The 19956-nt window shown below is 42.9% G+C and overlaps 1 protein-coding gene across 1 annotated transcript in view; it reads left to right on the forward strand.

Moving 5' to 3' along the window:
- The first annotated feature begins 1752 nt into the window (after nucleotides 1-1752).
- The window catches only part of SYN3 (synapsin III), a 201385-nt gene continuing 183181 nt past the window's right edge, over nucleotides 1753-19956 (forward strand). Inside the window, exon 1 of the mRNA XM_048933466.1 lies at nucleotides 1753-1863. The gene's annotated coding sequence lies outside the window, so the exon portion shown is untranslated. The remainder of the gene's footprint in view (nucleotides 1864-19956) is intronic.

The raw sequence follows: 19956 nt of genomic DNA on the forward strand, positions 1-19956 counted from the left end.
TGAGGGCTGTTCAGCCAGCCAGTCTAGCAAATGAGCCAAGAATAACAGCTGAATGAAGAAGTTTGGGTTTTGGTGCAAATCTGAACCTCATACTGTTGTGACAGAATCACAGGATCACAGAATCATTGTTTGGAAAAGACGTCTAAGATCACCTGGTCCAACCATCATCCCATCCCCACCATATTACTGACCACGTCCCTCAGTGCTACATCCACACAGTTCTGGTACACCTCCTGGGATGGTGTACTGGGTAGATAGACTCTTCTGGGTCAATATTGACACTCACAGGAGAAGCTGAGTAAAGAGAATGTTCTTGGACCCCAAGGGAGGCAAGCTCCTGTAACAAGAAGAAAAATGGTCTCTTCATGTGGATGTTCCATTCTTGGAGGTGTTTAAGGCCAAGTTGCACGGGGCCCTGAACAATCTGATCTACTACTTGATCTAGCAGTTGGCAACCCTGCCTGTAGCAGTGGGTTTGGAACCTGATGATCCCTGATGTCTCTTCCAACGCAAGCCATTTTATGATTCTGCGATTCTGTGATTCATCCTGCCTGTTTAAATTATAGAATCACAGAGATAGAGAATATCCCGAGTTGGAAGAGACCCATAAGGATCATTGGGTCCAGCTCCTCCAAGTCTCAATTATAAAGATATAATTTGCAAGCACCACACTTGTAGGCAAGTATTAGCAGTAGCTTTAAACATTGCTGTGAATGGTGATTAAAAACACCTGCTTTCTGCTTGGTCTGGATGGCGTAGTCCCACTTTGCTCCTCAGCTGCCAGTGTTGGTCCCACGACAAAACCTTCAGACACGTAAAGGGCTTTCTTAACATAGAATGTAGTATCCCTGTCACTGCAGAGGAAGCTGCAGTGCTTTGTAACTCTTCAAATAAGGCTTCATTTGTAGAGGACTGTGTTCGTCCGGGGGAAAACTGCTTCTCAGGAAAGAGATGTATGATTGGTTTCTGCTATGCTACAAATTTCTGTTCAGAAGAGAAAAAAAAAAAAGAAACAGAACAGCCTAGTCATTTGTTCTGAGGGAAAACTACTGCTTTGGTGTGTTGTTTTTTTTATGATGTGAGGATGCAGACTCCCACCAGTGGAGTGTGAAATCACAGTCCCTGAGCGATGCGTACATGCGCCTTTCAGGAACCACGTACCTGCATCCCTTGGGTGTCTGAGCTGATGGGATGACAGTGCAGTTGCTGAATGGAGGATATCATGGAACGATACAGCCTGTCCCATTTCCTTGTAATCTGCTTGTCTTGTCACTCCCTTCTGCAGAACAGTTGGTTTTTTTCTTTTGTCTTGCATTCAGGAAAGATGCAAAGTGACTGATGCTGTGTGCGGTACCACTTTGCCTGGGCAGAGATCTCTGCATCCACTGAGATCGTGATGACCATTCACAGGGAAAACACAGTGTTGTGGGATGGTTGAACAGCAATAAAAAAGAGAATTCTGTGGCTTTAGGGAGAAGAGAACAAGAGAGACAGACTAGGGAACACAAGTAGGTAATGTGAGGTCTCTTTTTCAGCGGTGACAGATTCTGGTTTCTTTACCCTCATCTCTTTGATAAGAGAAAAGCCTGCCAGTGGGGGTGAAACTTGTGACACCAGAGCCTGCACACCCTTGTTGTTTGACTAAATTATTCATCCTGTTCCTGTGATAATATAGTTATGAGGAGGAGCCTAATTGAATTTACTGTCTGGCTTTGGCCAATAGGGAGATAAGGATCCAGCAGAACGGGATGACGGTGAATCCTGCCAGTGTGCTGTGAATGTGAAGCAGGAGAGACCGGCAGTTTGTGTGCAGAAGGGAAAGCGAACAGGTCCAGGGCCCCCGGATTAGCATCCCAGGGAAAGGTAAGGGGCGAGTGGGAACAGGGCTTGCTAGAATCTGACCCTGTGCCACGGGGCTGTTTTTGTTTACAGCAAAGCACTCTGCAGGCGGTGCTTTCCTGCAGGGTTTGGAGGGAATCAGAATGTGTGTGGTAGCACTTGCTCAGCATGTGAAGTGTGTGCCTTTGTCTTTATGTGTGCTGCAGGGCTTTATAATATCGCGTGTTTGTTATGCGTGTCTGTACAGAGATGCCCGTGTTTTGCACGGATGCTGCAGCAACCTATGAAGCCTGTGCATTATAAATGCAAGGAGAGAGTGAAAAAAGAGAAATTACCTCATGGGCAGCCTGGAAAAAAACAGTAGTGCTTTCTGGTTTGATTGAAAATGGGAATGAAGAAGCTCTTAGTGATCTGTTTGTGATCAGAAAAAGAGCAAGCGCATGTGCATTTGTCTGTGCATGTATCGAATCTGCAGCGAGATGTGAAAATGGGAAAGAGGAGGTAAGACTCTAGTATTAGTCACGGCAGGTGGAAAAAATGGCAAGCAATCTGTGTAATCAGATTCTCAAACATGGAGAGAGAGTGCAAATGAGTGGGGAAGTGGATTAATCCTATCTGCAGTGGAGCAAGCTACACCTGGAAAGTGAGGCTGAGAGGCTCAGAGCAGGCTATCTGCCTGGATAGGAGAACTGATAATCAAAACATCCTGCCTGCTGGCTGCTCAAGAAATAACTGATTGCATTGCTTGCACTGATTTGCCATCTCCCTTTTCACCATACAAAGAGAGGGTGAGCAACTCCAAAGATCAGGTTGGAGACTATGAATTAACATGATCTGGAAGAACAGGAGCACATCAAGCAAATTAGCCTCTGCTCTTTCTTTTGTTTTACTGCCATTGCTCTGATAACAAGTGTCTGCATACCAGGAAGGGCTGGTGGGGGAGCTTGGATTACAAATGTGACAAGTGCCACTAAGCCATGTATGATGATGTTACAGACACAGAATTATACAATCGTAATCACATGAATTGAAAGGAACACCAGAGGTCATGTAGTCCAACTCCCTCACAATGAACAGAGACACCTATAGCTAGATCAGGTTGCTCAGAGCAGTCCCACTCCTGCAACTTACATCTTTAACAGCAGGTGATGGTGAACCTTAGCCCAGCCATCAGTGAGACAGAATCTGTTGTAAGATGGTCACAGGTTTAGCTGCTTTGTGTATGTCTTAATCACCTCTTCCTTTTAAAACCAGGTTCCAAAGGGAGGTGTTAAGCCAAAGAGTACTCAATGTTGTGAACCTGTGGAAATAAACTATTAGGGTGAACGCTGAGGGGAGTAGGCTTTTCAGCTTCCTCAGAAAGCAATAGCCAGAGGGTTCCTCCAAATAGAGTAGTAAGGCAGAGAGCCCCATAGGAGCAGCACACAAAATGACTCATGTTGGATTAATCCAACCTGTTCACTCCAAGGAAGACCTAAGCTTGAATATGTTCTCATTCTCCCATGATACCAAATCTCTTACATTGGGGTTAGCTTTGCCTGGCAAATCTCCTTTGCCTTCTGGGGTTTTCCCATGTGACCCAAAGATGGGAAAATGCAGACACAGTGGCTATTCCCACTGAGGAGAATCTCCCTGCTCATCATGTCCCTATTCACAAGCCCCCGAGCTATGATTCTGGAGTGGTGGGCTCAGCCTGATGCCATCATCCTTCAGCTTGTGTGCATGCCCCAAGTGAGATCAAAGGGGATAGAAAATGTGTACTGTCACTGCATCGGTACAAAAAGGCTCCACCTCACAGATGATATTTGTATTTGCTGATGGAAAACTGAAAGGGAATGTGCTGCAGCTTCTGGTAGGATGGAGCCATGCTCTCCCTCTCACTAGAAACAGCTTTCAGAAAAACAGGTCCAGCTTAGGACACATACTGAAAGCTAGCTTTTTTTATTTTTTTTCTTTGTCTCTTGATTTCTCATGCCTCTTTCCCATCCTTCAGCTCCCTCAAGTCAGCAAAAAAATGGCCATTTTTTAGTTTGCCTCCAACTTGCAAAGCACAGGTAGCAACAGTGTGAGCTGGAAAAGAAAGAAAAACAAATTTTGGGAAAACTTGGAAATAAATGCTTTGGCAAAATCTTGTTCTCTTCCCTTTCCTCTGCCCCCGAATAGGAGCAATAATAGCACACTTATTCTCCTGCTCCAAAAGGCTGTGGGGCCTGCAGGTGCAAAGCAGAGGGCTCTCCTACAAAAGGGGAGATGTGCTCAGTGTGCCTGGAAAGCACACTTGAGAGATGTGCAATCTACTGTAGACCTGCTTTAACAGGGGGTCAGACTTGATGATCTCCGGAGGTCTGTTCTAGCCCCTATGATTCCACGATTCTGTGAAGCTGTGCGCCTGCCTGTTTGCACCTGCATGTTTCCAGGTAACAGCACCTTCCCCAAGAGATGCACTCAGGGTTCAGCAAAGCAGCATCCCTCTGACACTGCAGAGGAGGCAGCCAGGATGTAGCACTCAGTGCCGGCTGGGTGAGTGCATTGTTTGCCGCTGCCCTCAGAGTCAACAGAGAGGCTCAGAAATGGGCAGAACGCCAGCGTATTCCCAGGGAAGCTGACGTCATTGCCAGCTCTCCAGTGCCAGACACAGTGCTGGAAACCTGAGGTTGCTTTGGCCATTAATTGCCCAGATGATTAATTCATTCAATGATATCATTTTCCTGAGTGGAGGTTACAAGGTTTTGTACTCTAGTAATGAGAGGCGTGATGGGATGCCAAACTTTGCTCTGCATTGAGGTTAATGCTAATTACAAGAAGCCAGCCACAAAATCCTCATCGTTCCTCCCCTGGAAAGGGCATTATTTTTCTTTACTTTCCCTTCTTTCTCTTTGGCATTTATTATTCTTTTAATTTTGGTGAGGAATTGCTTTTATGAGTTAAGCAGTACTGCAAATTCTATCTAATACACTGTGCTCTTAGCTTTCAGAGCTCCTTCTTAAGCAGGTTTGTTGCTTTAATTTCAGCTCTTATTTAGGGCTTTTTCCACCTTGCAGATCTCATTCCACTATCCAAGAACTCCTTGTATTTATGTCATTTATATTGCACAATCTGGCATACATGTATATATATACACATATATACATATGTACACGTATGATATAACAGGTTTGGATCCCACTGCACAGTGGTCCTTATTCTGCGCTGTGGCTTTCTCCCCTCGAAGGATAATGGTCTGTCTATAGGGGTGTGCTATTGCTTTCTATTCAGCTTGGAAATTCTCCAGAACACTGGGTTTTGTGCTAAACTCTCCAAAATATTTTATTGTTTTGTAACCTTTTAGGCTAAATATCACTCCTGCCACATTAACAGCTAAGCAAATAAGCACAGAATTCCCAGAAGGACAACACAGATTGCTACCTTGATCCAGATATAGTTATTAGCTGATAAAGGTGCAGCAATTTGATCTGATAATCTATCATTAGGTGAAATTGTCAACTCCAAATGTCTAAGAAAACACTCCGTGTATTTTCAGAGTCACTGTAAGCCACTGTATTTTCAGAGCTACTTTCAATCAACGTCACATCTCTGCCTCCTACATCTCTCCCCCTCATTGACTCCAGTGTTTCTGTTTCCCCCTCCTTCTTCTGTGTTTTCAACTGGCTTTGGACCCCAGAGGTATACAAAGCCCTTCATCCTAAGTTTTCAAACAGACTCAGTAAGATCAAATGGAAACCTTACAGTTTCTGGATAAGCTTGTTATCTATGGGATAAAATGATTTCCTTTCTCTTCAAGCAGTGGGTAAGCCATGCTGTCTCTCCATTCTGAATAATTTTTCACTTCTTCCCATCTTTCATGGTTTGCTGTGGTGTTCTCCTATCTTACTGAAATACTAGAAAATGTCAAGGAATTTTTCTGAAGCACTGACAAACAGTAGAATTCTGATTAGCAATTGTTGCCAGTTTGGTATATATTTATAATAGGGTTATCAAGGAAAATTAAGTGATTATGCAGATCTGACAATATCTGTATTAGTGGCTGTCAGGCTCCAGACTCATCTGTTGTCTGTTTAATGAAAAGTAAGCCTATGGTGGCTGCGCAGATCAAACGCCAGAGAAAGGGTGTAGCGTAACTTGCTGGCATTAGCAGGCTACAGTGGCCACAGGACAGGCGGCCCAGAGCATGCATCTGCAATTGAAACCCTGCTCTTAAATAATGAGATGGTCTTAGTTTTAATGAAGCAGTAAAAGAGTCTGTGACGTGGACTTCCAGATGAAAATGATCTTTTGTTTGGGTGGCAGCGTTCTGTTGCAAAGCATTGAATTCTGCATTGCCACTACAGCAACCCAAAGGGGAAGGAAGGATCGCTTGCACAGAGTAGTCTGTGCACTTGTGGTGGGCTATCATGGGAGAAAACAAAGCATGAGGTGGGAAAGACCCCTTTTTCAGGCTTACTGAAGCTGGGAGCATTGTGCTCAAATCACTTCTGCAAGAGTGGCAGTCATTTTTAAAGGGAAATTCTATTTGCTATAAACTGTCAGGCTGAAATATGAGCAAGACAGACAGCTGTTGTATTGTTCGATAATTCATCATGAGGAACCGTGACAGTGGTGTTGCCTTCCTATGGGCCAGATGCAGAAGTCTGAGTTCATGTAAAAGGGAGGAGAAGTAATGAAGGGCTGGAGAGACGGGGGAAGAGCTGTAGAAAGCAGGGTGGGGGGATGTTGTCTTTTTTTTTCAAAGAAAAACACTTGATTTTTATGAAACATTTCAGCTTTGGGCTGATTTATTTCTTGCTCTCAGCAAGAACCAGTGCCAGCATTTCTTCATTCTGTACCTCAGCTGGGAAGCTTAGAGAAGCACTGATTTACTTATTTCATCTCACACACAAGTGAGAGCACATAATAATTCCTTTCAAAGTATTAAACCAATGTCTTCCACAAGTTCTTCATCATTTGAAATAGTTATTTGTTCAACTCCCTCAAGTGTAAAAAGAGGGTTAGCTCAGGCCTTACATTTTCATTTCCAGTTTTATTTTAATTGGCAATAGCACAAACGTAGAAGGAAATATATCTTAATTTGCTAATTCTAGTCCTTTAAAGTCACTACTCTGCATAAGAAAAGATTCTAGGAAAGCACTTTTTTGTAGAGGTGACAGCTGAAATCAACATTATTCAGAGCAGAGTAAGGATCCCACTGGTACTTCATTCCCAGCCAAGTGAGTAACAAAAGTCACAGTTTACTGGGACCCAGGATACCCAAACCTTGCACAAGGAAACAACCAGAGCTTCTTGCACCATGCTTCCTGTGTAGCCAAAACAAGATACTCACCAGCCCTATATGAACTTGATAAATAAATGCAAAAATATTTACTATTAGAAAAGCAAAATCAAACACTGCAGAGCATTCAGCTCCATGTTGAATCAAACCTTAAAAATTTGCCATTTAAAATATAGTGGCACTCTTTTTTTTTCTTTTTTTTTTTTTTTTTCCAAAATGTATTATTTTTAATGTAGGATATTTTTGCCCTGTGTGGTTGTACATCAAGTAAACCCATCCACTACACTGCTGTCGTCCTCCCCAACTTTCATCTGCTTCTTGCTGGACTTACAAGAAGGTTGAGCAGCTCTGTAGCACCTATAGGAAAATATCAAAGATTTTCTTGGCTCAGGAACACTTTTGCTTGACATTGCAAAGCAAACTGGTAAACACCAGGGAAAGGTGCTGAAAAACAGAGACTCCTTGGAGAAAGAAGTTGAGAAAAGCAGGTGTTTTCTCATTCAGCTTAGCAGCACAGCACAGTTGGGTTTAGCCACAGTTATAGAAAAGTAGTGAAAAAATATGGAAATCTGGGAAAAAGAGTGATCATGTGGGCCTGTAGGTGACAGACTGAACACAATACTGATGCACTGTGCCTATCATAGAATCATAGAATCAATAAGGTTGGAAAGACCTCTAAGATCACCTGGTCCAACCATCAGCCCACCCCCACCATGCCCACTGACCACATCCCTCAGTGCCACATCCACACGGTTCTGGAACACCTCCAGGGATGGTGACTCCACCACCTCCCTGGGCAGCCTCTGCCACTGCAGCGCCTAGGGACTGAGTGCACAATGCACTTGGGTAGGGAAATGCACCCAACACCAGTCTGCTTTCTCAAGTGGGTCTCACAAAACCAAAGACCGAAGGACTGATGGGTTAGGAAGCATTTATTCTTTCTTAGCCCTGAAATATTTGGTTTTGCTGCTTAAAGATGAGACTTGGTGTCTGTATTTCCTGTCTGTTTGCTAAAGCATTAAAGCACTTTGGAGAGAGGTGTTGGATGAAATACTGCACTCCCTCCAGCAGCTGAAGCCATATTTTGCTCAATGCATCTATCTAAAATAGGCCATTGTGTACTTAGCTAATCTTGCAGGCAGGCTTTCTTCCTTCAGCAGCCTCATGAAGCTTCTTTTAACAGCAGAGAGAGGAGTAGGCGAGGCATAGTGCGCTGTTCTATAATAAAACCAAAAGAGACTGTCAGGAATTAGCATGGTGGTTACCCTGTCTTATTCTTGGCAACCTTAACAATACAGCAGAGCCTTTCAGCCAGGGTTTCCTCTTCTAGTCCCTATGGGGACTAGTTTCAAGTGTGAGAGTTTCTTTTCTTGAAAGCATTCACTGCTCCAGCTCCACAGAAACATGAGGCATAGGAGGGGAGGGTGCCTATCAAGACCTCAAGCTGACAGCCCCTATTAATGCACAGGGAGATTTTTCAAGGAAGATCCTTCGATGTCTCAAACTGTTGGTCACAGGTCATAGGCCTCTGTCTTTTCATGTCATACCTCTGCCTTGAAAGAAAGAGGCAGTTCTTGTTGAGCCCTGCAGTCAGATGGCATCTCTATCGTCCCCTCCCTTGGAGCAGCCCACAGAATGAGCAGGATGGTGCTTTTGATTACCCTCAGTGTTGACACATCTTCTGAAGTCACCAGATGGTGCCACCCGAACAAGTGATGCAAGCCATGCAAGATTATCTGCCCTTCACTGTGGTCAGAAGGGGAGAAGGATGAGATCTGAGCCTAAAACATTTAATGACTTCATTGAGAATCCTGTTCAAGCTGATGGGAAATTTGCCTGAGCGAGAAGGGAAAGAATGGACCAAATGCTTGCTAAGATATTTTTTTGGTTAAGTAAGTAGCACTGCAAGTTTTCTTCTACTTTCTGTTCTGTTAACTTGCACAAAATATTTGAGTTTAGTAAGTATTCCAAGAAAAGTAAAGATGTAATCAGATGAATATATAAGACACAAGCTTCTGCATTGCTCTAGCATTTCATCTGTCAGATAGAAAATGTTTGCAGTCAGATTTGGTAGTCTGGGAAAAATAATTATGATAACATACTGCAACTTGTGATATCCAAACCTCGCAGTTCTCCCTCAACGCCACTGTAAGGATCCAGTATGTTTTCAGTGCAACATCTCTCCATTGAAAAACTGCAGCCCATCAGCTGTGAAGGCAGGCTGTAGTAATGCCATATTTGAAAATTTGTTTAGAAAAGAAAGCTTAGGAATGAGTGGAACATTTGGTTCTCTACTTACATGTTGTAAGAAAATTTGAAATATTTCTTGTGCTGTTTTGGAGGAAAAATTATTTTAAATATTTCCTTAAAACAAACCATCTGGTTTTCAGCCTACTATGGATAATACAGGAATTTTCAACCACGCCATTCTTAGTCCAGCTCCATGTTCTTCCCATACAACATTGGCTGAAAAGTCCTCTGCGCTTCCATTTGGAAGAACAAATACCTTCGGCTCTCTCTGACACCCTGCCTTTCTATTCCTGTGATTGCTGTGATCTCTGAGAACCCCAAGATAGTTTAAACCAGTGTTTAATCTGTAGTGAGACATTTATAACTGCAACCTTCTCCAGAACTGCCTACATCTTGGACTAACAGAAGTAATACGTGGTTACGATGCTGTAAGACTAGTATACTTTCTCAGAGTACAATGGGTGTTGAAAAGTGAAAAGACTCTAGGAGCTCTCCATAGTTGTCTAGCCTTCTAGGGGTACATTTTTGTGCTTAGTTAGTGATAGGGCATAGAGGACAATGGGTAGGTAGTAAAATCTTTGCTTTTTTGAAGGAGACTACCGCACAGGACTGTTTCATGGAATGGACATTGCTGGCAGTTGGGGGGAAGGTGGAAGGGTTGTCAGCAGAAAGATCTGTGAGTCTATAAAGAGCACACGTGAAGTACAAAATACAGTCAGATGCCCATATTAGCTAATAGCAAGTTCTGCACTTCCTCTTGGCAATACGCAGTCGTTATACTTAATAGGTGGGAATACTGAGTTACTAAATAGGTTTCCCATCACATTTTTCCTAGCAAGAAGGTTTCTGCTACTGCTTCATTAGTAGTAAAGAGCATCAGGGAGGTGCTGTGGTTGCACCACAGTGTGAACAAAGGCAATAGTTTGATTGAAGTCTGAAGTCTCACTGCCTCTTGCTAACAAAAAAAGCTTGGTGGGCCATGTACAGCAATAACACCAGGGGTTGGACTGTGCATGAGGTTCAGTGATGAAAATCCCAGGGAAGTGGTTGAGTCACCACTACTAGAGGTATTCAAGAAATATGTGGATACGGCACTAGGGACATGGTGGGGATGAGTTGATGGTTGGACTAGATGATCTTAGTCCTCTTTTACAACCTTAAAGATTCTATGGTTCTATGAAATCGCAGAGGGAAGACAGGGCCATGGCTGAAAAGCCCTCTGCCATCTACTGCAATGCTTGGCAGTGTTCCTTGTTCAACCTTCAGAGTAGCTAAGCTGAGGAAACAACTCAGGAAGGGATCACTGCCAGGCACTGACTGGCCTTGCAGATGATGCACAGACAGCAGCTGCTATTCAAAGTCTATCTGATCAGGACACAATTGCTGCCTTGCTGTATGAAGAAATGAGCTCTTCTGAGTTGCTCAGGCAATGTTTTTGCATTAGTTTACCATCAGATTACATATTGCCTGCTGAAATTTGGGGAGCATTACAGGCAGACAAAATGCTGTCTTCTTCACTTGAGCTTTCAGGGAGATGTTGTTACTTTGCTTTTGCTGCAGTTGAGGTGGTTTAGGCTCTGGACTGGTTTGGACCAGAGTGATAAATGGTTACAAACCAGAGATGGAGTTGGTTTATGAATAAGAAGTTACAAACTCATGGCAGGGATTGCTGGGAGAAACTACACACACTGTGCTAAGTGGGAGGCCAAGCTGAATGATCTTTGTCTTCAAATCTGAATGATTTTTTACAAGTACTCTACAGTGTAATTGAAGAGATCCAGAGCAATTATCCTCTTTCAGGAGTGAGTTACTAATGATGGGGAGCTGAAGTGAAAAAAAGAAGTATGCGATTAAGCTGATAATAGTGAAGAGGTTTTATGTATTTGGTATCATGCAATGTGCATAATTATTAATGCTCACATAGCCCTCTCTTTCTTTGGCTTCACATGGACTTTCTTGTGTAAAATGAATCATAGAATCAGTCATACAGTCACTAACATTGGAAAAGATCTCTAAAATCATCCAGTCCAAACATCATCCCATCCCCACCATGCCCACTAACCATGTCCTTTAATGCCACATCCACATGGTTTTTGAACACCTGTGGGGACATGCACTCTACCACTTCCCTGGGCAGCCTTTGCCACTGCAGCACCACTCTTTCAGAAAAGAAATGGTTCCTAATATCCAACCTGAACCTCCTCTGGCACAAGTTAAGCCATTGGTTTAACCAGAGTTCTTCCTGCAACTCCTAAGGAAAAGCATATGGTTGTACAGGATCTATCACCAACTTGTGAGGATGGTTTTCATTTTCATGGAGTTTAGTGATGGTACCAGGTTTACATAATCCCAGTGCTCACTGCATCATGTTTGGATACTGTGTTTGTGTTGGAGCTAAGAGAGGAAACAAGACAGAGAAACTTGTGTCTAACCTGGTTTATTTATGAAAGGTCACTCATACACCACCCTCTTACACAATTAACCTCATCTCAGTATACAAAGTTTTTCCATTGATTGGCTCTGAAACTGAGCTCCAGTGACCTTAGCAGTTCTTAGTTGAGCTAAGAACTCTATAATATTCTTCCATGGTAAAAAGTAATAGAGTTTTCAGTTTTCAAGTAGAGTGCATTTAAATCAGCTGCCATACTTGCTCTGCGTATTATAGAACACCTCTGTAATCTGTATTTATATCATTGTGCAACTCAGGTTCTCTCATACCTAAACCATTTTAACATTTTCATGCTTTATTTTCTTTTTAACAAGGAATTATGCCATTACACAGTCAGGCATACAAATACACAAAGCTTATTAGTGATCTGCTGAAAGCCAGAAAGTAAGTCCATAGCAAAAAAAACCAAAAACAAACAAAAAAAAAAGGTACAGAAAATACTGTTGCGGGTTGGAAGATGAGGTCTGCACTGCACCTCTGGAAAAGGCTGTATATGCCTGTGTAAGCATGAGCAGATTTTGGCTGATTGTCCTAGCTAGGGGAAGCTGGGCTCCAGGAGTGTGTAGCTCTGTGCAAAGCTCTGGGGATGAAGCATACTTCCCCAGCCTGCTGCAGTTAGCACCCTGCCATTTGTGCCAGCCACCCAATGCTTGATGCTGAGAAGTTGTGCCCCAGGGTTTGTTTGGTTGTTTGTCTTTTTAGCCTGCTTTTCAGCCTGTCTTTTTAGCCTGTGATGGTGTAGGGGTGACAAAGCAATGCAGCTGTTGCAGGGTGGTCAGTTGCATAAGGCAAGCTTTTGAAACAGCTATCTTTGTGAACCTAGGCTCAGGTACTCCTCCTCGGGAGCGCTGAGAATGAACTCAGCAGAGCAGAACAGCTCTCCAGCTGTCTCTCAGGGCATTACGGAGTTTGTTTTGGATCTTATACTATACTTTTGGACACATCTTTTTTTCTGCAAATATATATCGACAGTTAAAACAGCTTTTATCAGTAAGGTATAGTCACATGCAACTGCATTGCTCAGTTCTTATCAAGTACATAGAATCATAGAAGCACTTGAGTTGGAAGGGAACCTTAAAGGCCAGCTAGCCCAACTGCCCTGTGATGAACAGGGACAGCCACAGCCACAGCTAGATCAGGGTGCTCAGAGCCTCTCCTGCCTAATCTTGAATGCCTCCAGCAACAGAACATCTACCGCTTCTGGTTCCAGTGCCTCATCATCCTATAATCATAAGTAAACAGCTATGTTACTGGACCATCAACCAAGTCAGGACACTAATACAGAAAGTGAGTTTGCAGAATGGCTCTCAGATAACTTCTGTCAGAGAATAGCAGATGTTTTCACTGCAGTGCTCCCTGCCTTTAAAAGCTCTGGTGGTTGGATTCTTAAATAAGGCTGGCCAGTTTTGTTAACCTAAAATCTTTGTACTTCAGCTAACTGATCAGCAGGGGAATCAGAGCTCTTGGCTGGTGGAAGCTCCTCATGCTCAATTTGTTGGTGCAGCAGGTGGACATTCAAACTGAGCCATACAGTGTCTCTGCATTTTAAAAATTCCTAAATGAGGAAATCAAGGCAGTGATGTCAAGTGACCTTTCCCCAAGCTGATGGCAGAGGATGCTATTAAAATCATGCTGTGCTTTATTTCCACTTCTGTGCCCAGCCCACTCACCTACTGTCTCAGGACATTTTGTGGGTACAGAATCTGTTCCAGTTCCCACACTAATGCATCATATTGCTTTTTGTTTAAACATGTTTCTCAGATTTTGGAGCCAATTATGAAGGGCTCCTATACTGTTCAGCATGAATTCAAAATCTGGATGGATAATCAAACAGGAACCAGGAGAGAAGACATCTTGATACCAAGGAAGCTGAGTGAAATGATTTAGTGTTCTTTTAAAAGCCATCTTCTAATTATTGTAATAAACCTGAGTATAAAGCTCTTTGTGAATACAACATGCCTAACTTCATAAATGGCACTCAAAAGCTGACTAGATGCTTTACCATGAACTTGGAGCACCTGTCCCTGACTGTCCCAAACAGGATCCTTGCTGGCACCATGAATATACCTGCCTTGCAACTCCAACCTCCATCAGGACAGAGCAGGATCTCATGGATGTTTGTGAGCTGGAAAGCAGCTCACAAACTGGCTGGGGAGCAGACTGGAGTTATTAATCCAGGTCTGAGCAAGGAGGTTGTCACCCTTGCTGGGGCGTGAAGTTTGTGAGTATGCAGTAAAAAGGATGTACTTACACAAACCCACACAGCTTTTCAAGTGTCCCCATGTGATCAGTAGTAATCACATGAAAAAGTGAAGAAAACATCTCCTGGAAGCACTCAGCACAGTTTGAGTTGGTTATTACAGAGCATGAGTCAGATGCAACCAGCTGGTCTCCCACAGTGATCCAGAAGCTCTACCAATCCCTACTTTCTCTGCCTCTTTGGGGGGATAGTCTAGGCAGCCAATTTTCTACCATTTCTGCATCTGATGGGTGGATTTGGCAAGAAACTATCTTACAATTGTGCCAGAAATCTTCCCCAGAGGGCAGTAAAGCACTGCTTTTCCCTCCCATCCTTAAATCAGCTAATTTTTTTTCGCATTAAGTGCTGCTGCTTGAGATGGGCAAATATGCTTGGAAAGCAAATGAGCATCTTGCCACACAAAGGCAGTTTGTAGGCTTTTTATCTCCAGGTGTCTCGTTCCTCGTATCATCAGGTCAAGTGCATCTCAAGTATCAAAAAGGGTTCCCATTCATGTGGGAGGAATCTGGAAAGCTGGAATTGCTTCAGATATAAAAAAAATACTACCATAAATTAATTAAAAATTATGCTTTTTAATTTATTAAAAATATGCTTTGCATATTATTATCTTGCAGTGAACTTTCTTCCCTTTCACATCCTGAAGCTTTTTTTCTCCAAGACATCTAGTTAGTTCTATAGCAGCTAAATACTTTGTTTACCTGCATTTTGAATAAACAATATACTGAGGCAGAACTGAAACACTCTGGAAAGAAAATGATGTAGGAATGAGGAAGCGTGGGAGATCATTACCAAGACTGGAGCCCCGTTAGCTCTGGGAAGATTGCTTCAGTTTCCTCTGAGAATCTGTGAGCTGTCAGTCCCTTAGGCACCCTCCATCTAGACGAACTCTAATGCATATTGGCAGGCCCTACATATTAAATACATCCAGCTTCTTGATTTTATTTAGATCAGCACTCTTCAAAGCAGCGCATCTCTCAGCTGAAGGAAATCCTTGCTCTACTAATGGCACTTCTGAAGCCGCTTTCACTCTTCTCACCATGAAATCAGGACTTGTATGGCTACTGCAGGAGACTTGGACACACACACGACATGAGCTGTGATCACATCCTGACTGGAAATGAAAAAGATGGGCAACACAGCTATATTTGCTTCCTCCTCACAGTTCTGTCCACTATACAGACCTATAAATTCTTCAGATTGTACTGCTGCCTCTTGTTTTTTCTTTAATGCAATCATGAGAAGCCCCTTTTGCACATGTGTAAGCACTAGGTTTGATAAATTGTCACTGTTGCTCAGGTTGGGAATGGCCATGATAGTCCAGGGAAATAAGAAATTGAGGCAATATGCCAGTTCAACTGGCTTTCAGATGTAGATGGCTTTGTCGCACACAAGAATTAGCAACAGATTTCTTTACCCCATCCTGCCTATATCCCCCAGCTGGATCTGGCTTGGCTGATAAGCAAGTCTTGATATTGAATGGAATCAGGGCACAACGGCCCTTCTAAGCACATTGACAAGGGGATATTACCACTGCAAAAAGACCAGGGGCTGTTAGTTGCCAACCGGATTTCCATGCTAAGAATGAAATGAGGAAGTAATGTATTGTTTCCAATAAGTAGCAAATCAGCATTTTAGTTCTTGTAAGCATTTAAACCATGGAGTATTATCTTAATATTCAGCTTTATTTTTCACTAGAAAATTTTCTACTTTGCTATTCATGGCTTTAAACATCTTCCTTAGCAATCTACTTAAGTGTCTGACAATCTTACAATGACATTTTGCTATTTTAAAATCTTTTTAGTGCTTTCTTTTCTTGCCTGGCATTTCGAAATAACAGGGAAAAGAGGAGAAAAGGCAAATTCTTTTCTGAGCTGGGTGTAGACCTTGGGAAATGGTTTCATTTGTATTCTGATGTCTACATAGTATACGTATTATCTTCAGGCCCAGACAAAGCACATCCTCTATGGTGAAACTGCTATACAGAAAGCACTGACAGCTACAGACTGAAAAAATAAGTAAGATTTGTGAAGCCTAGACTTTTCCAGTACAATAACCACCCAAGAAGGTGGCAAGGTCTGCAAGAATGCAGCAACAAAACAGCAGAGTTGATGTGCATTTGTATACACTGGTGGTTTAATGAAGCATGTTGGACAGTTTAAAGTGATCTATTTCTGACAAAGAAATTGCCTGGCATCTCTAAGGATCTCTCTGAGCAGATAAACAGGATGGATAAGACATTGCTTTCCTGTGAAAGTTCTGAGAGGAATCATTTCCAAAGGAAATCACTGCTACTGTTGCAAGATGATAAAGAGTTTGTGAAGTAAGTGAAACTCTGATGAGCAACAGCCTAACACACAACTGGGATCTGACAGTTTGAGTAGTATCCTTGTCCTGACCATATGGCGTGTCCAGTTCCTTGCTCTGCCACCTCTGCCAGCTGCAGCTTCTCACAGCCTCCCCAGAGAGGCTGCACAGCTCTGATGGTGTCATTCACAGCACATACACCATGTTGAGAAGGGCCCCTGGATGCACAAAGCCTACTGGCCTTGGGTGAATCTTGTGCTGTAAAGTTGCATGCTTTGGAAAATTTCTACCAACGTCTACATTAGACTTGTAGATCATTGCTGGTATTTGGGAAAGCTCTAATTTTTTTGTACACATCATGCATTTTGGTGGGGGTATTCTTTCCTTTTTTTCTTTTTCTTTTTTCCTTTATTCTTTTTTTCCTTTTTTCCTTTTCTTTTCTGTTTTTCTTTTTTTAATTATTATTTTCCTTTTTTCTTTTTTCCCTTTTTCCCTTTTTCTTTTCCCTTTCCCCTCTTTTTCTTTTCCCTTTCCCCCCCCTTTTCCCTTTCCTTTTTCTTTTCTTTTACCTTTTTCTTTTTTCCTTTTTGTTTTCCTTTTTCTTTTTCAGTTTCTTTTCTTCTCTTTTCTTCTCTTTTTTCCCTTTTTTCTCTTTTCTTTTTCACTTTTCTGTTTTTCCTTTTCCTTTTTTTCTTTTCCTTTTTCATTTCCTTTTAATCTTTTTCTCTTTTTCTCTATTTTTTTTCCATTTTCATTCTTTTTTTTTTTCCCTCCAACATATGTTGTTTTAATTTACTGATTTACAGAATTTTGACTTTTATAGACAAACCTCAAGAAAAGTTTGAACACATGAACCTCTTGAGTCCTATAACTGTGTCAGGTGACATGAAATCTTAGCAAACTTTTTAATTAATTTCAGAACTACTTGTTTTATTCTGCCTTCAATTCCTACATTGCAACAAGTTTGGGAACGTTGATGCCGTTCAAGGGAATTTGACTAGAATATTTTGCTGAGAATTTGACTAGAATAACTGATCTCTTTCTTTCTTTTTTTTTTTAAATTATGTGTAGAGAGCCATGCAGCTGGACTTAGAGCTCCTTGGTATGGCTGTACCTCGACAGAAGTCTCCTCCCATGCCGTGCAATGCACACAAAGGCAGAAAGAGATGCCTGGGAATATCTCACACTGAGCATGTATGCTACAGGCTATCTGCAAAGCAGATAAGTAAGGGGAGTTAGTCAGTGGCCATTTCCAGATGAGGAGCATTCCCTCATCTCTACATCCCCCCTTGAGGACATACTATGGAAAGGTGGGAGGGTGATCTCCACTACTGATATCTGTGTTGGGTGTTCCATCTTGCTGCCCCCAGTAGTGCTCAGGTGAGGCTGTCAGGAGCAGAATCAGTTACCAGCAGATATGGTTGTGCTAGTTCATTACCTGATGGCATAAATAACAAACTCAGGGGAAATCTAAGCACACTTCACAGTGTGCAATTGAGTTTGGTTCCCTCCGGAAGCAACTGCACATTAGAAAGTAATCCAGGGGGATGGCAAAGAGGCTTAAGTGAGCGTTTTGCTCTTGCTTTCAAACATGTTAACAATTTTTTGAGATAACTTACGTCTCCGTGGAGTATGTCCTTGAGAGAAAGCAGCTAGGTGCCTTGGTGCTATCAGCATGCTAAGGGAACAGATTGCTTTCCCTTTCTTGCCCTTCCAAAAATATCAGCCAGGAAGTTTAACTGCGTGTTAGTAAGGAGCTGATGGTGCCAGCTTCTTTGCTGTTGTTCCCAAGGTCAGCTCTAATTGACCTTGCTCTTGCTTCATTTAGTTGCTCACATCATTTTCTTTTGATTCTCTAACTATGCCTGCATTGTTAGGATTTCCACATGCTTCTGTGTTGTGTTTTGGTTAAAATGATTCTTGTCTACTTCCTCCCCTTCTGCTTATGCATTCTTGTCCTCCCCCTCTCCTGCTTTCTTTCTTTCTTTTTTTCTGGACTCGCTCATTCTCCTACACCTTATTAATTATTTCCCAATCCCCAAGTGCAACCCACAGCCCCAACCTGCAGCTCCATGGCCCAAATGCCCACTGTTTTCCCAGCAGCAGGTTATTCCTGCATGGTGGGAGGCAGCTCAGACACCTTGGCAGGACCTGCTGCCTAGCCTGGAAGCAGCCCATGGGCTGTATTTCAGCTGTAGGCTGTATTTCAGGACTTTCTGTGGGCAGATTTGTCCCTGGTGTGGCAGTAAGTTGCTGATTCATCTGCATGTGAGCCATAGGAAGACCAGAGTACACAGAAGCTAGGTACAACTTGATGGTGTAGAGCCAGCAGCTCTCCTACCTGTGGCTATGGAGTGACAAAATACAATCTAACAGCTCTGTCTTGTTTCTAAGAGACATGTTGGCTCCTGGCTTTGCTGAAGTTACAGCCCAGCTTGTCTACTAGGGTAGGAACTGTATGTACACTGGGTGGATGCCGAGCTGCGTGCTGTGAGAGCTATGCAGAGCCAGATTTGGTATGACGTGCTGAGCCCTCAGGATTTCCATAGGAGTTTCAAGCAGAGGGTGAATGAAGTCCTAACCGATTCAGACTGTGCCTGTAAGAAAAGTTATGTTGCTGAAAGTTAATGACTAGCAAATGTGCACGATGCAGAAGCAGATCATGAGATTTTCCAGTAAGCAAAAGGATCTGCTGGCTGATAGCACTGCTTCCATTGCAACGATCTCCTCAGTGATTGTGCTAGTAGTAATCAATACATTGATACAATGAAGCCATCACTAACTTCATTAAGAAAAAGAAGAGGGACGTTTTTACTACATTACTCATCTCCTTAGGAAAAGCTGTGTGATAAGGACAGTCTGTGCCATCTCTTCGGCAAATCTAAAGTCAAAGTTCCTATTAAAGTCAAAGTTTGCTACCCCCATTCCAGAGCAAATCCAGGTGCCGCTCTGCCACAGCAGCAGCATCTTCCAGAATGTATCTGCCTCATGTTTTGCTGGAGGGAGATTTCCCCATGACATCAGTGTCTTGGGTTTCCTCTCCTTCCTTCCCAAGCCAAGGGCACACAGCCCAGTCTTTGCAGCAAGTAGAGACAGTGCCAGCCCAACACAGCATCCCAATCTTTCTGGACAAGACAGTTTTATCATCCTGCAGTGTCTCCTGGGCAACACCTTCCACTAGCAAACCCCTGGTGGAAAAAATGATGAGGCACTCTAAATATTATTGTTTGAAAGAGTCCAGGAGACAAGTGGTCATGGGATACTCTGGCCCCTCCTAGCCCTATGATGTCCTAAACCACACACTTTCATACCCTTATCCTACAGGAGGTATTTTCCCATTTTCCCACTTGCTGATGCTGCTTGCAAGCAGCCCATTTTCTTTAGCAGACTGAAAACTTGCAGAGGAGGAAACAGCCAGGCACCTGGCAGTGGGAAGAAACAGTTCAAGAGCGTGCGAGTCCTACTGGACCTCATCCCAAGGAGACAAGCTAGTGAAATCAGCCTTGTACAGCCTGTATGGCTGGGGCCAGATTCCTTCCCATGGCTGAGAGCTGTCACAGCAGGAACCAGCAGCTGAGGCAGTCTGGT

Source organism: Lagopus muta, chromosome 1 (assembly GCF_023343835.1).
Source record: "Lagopus muta isolate bLagMut1 chromosome 1, bLagMut1 primary, whole genome shotgun sequence".
NCBI classification, from domain to species: Eukaryota; Metazoa; Chordata; class Aves; order Galliformes; family Phasianidae; genus Lagopus; species Lagopus muta.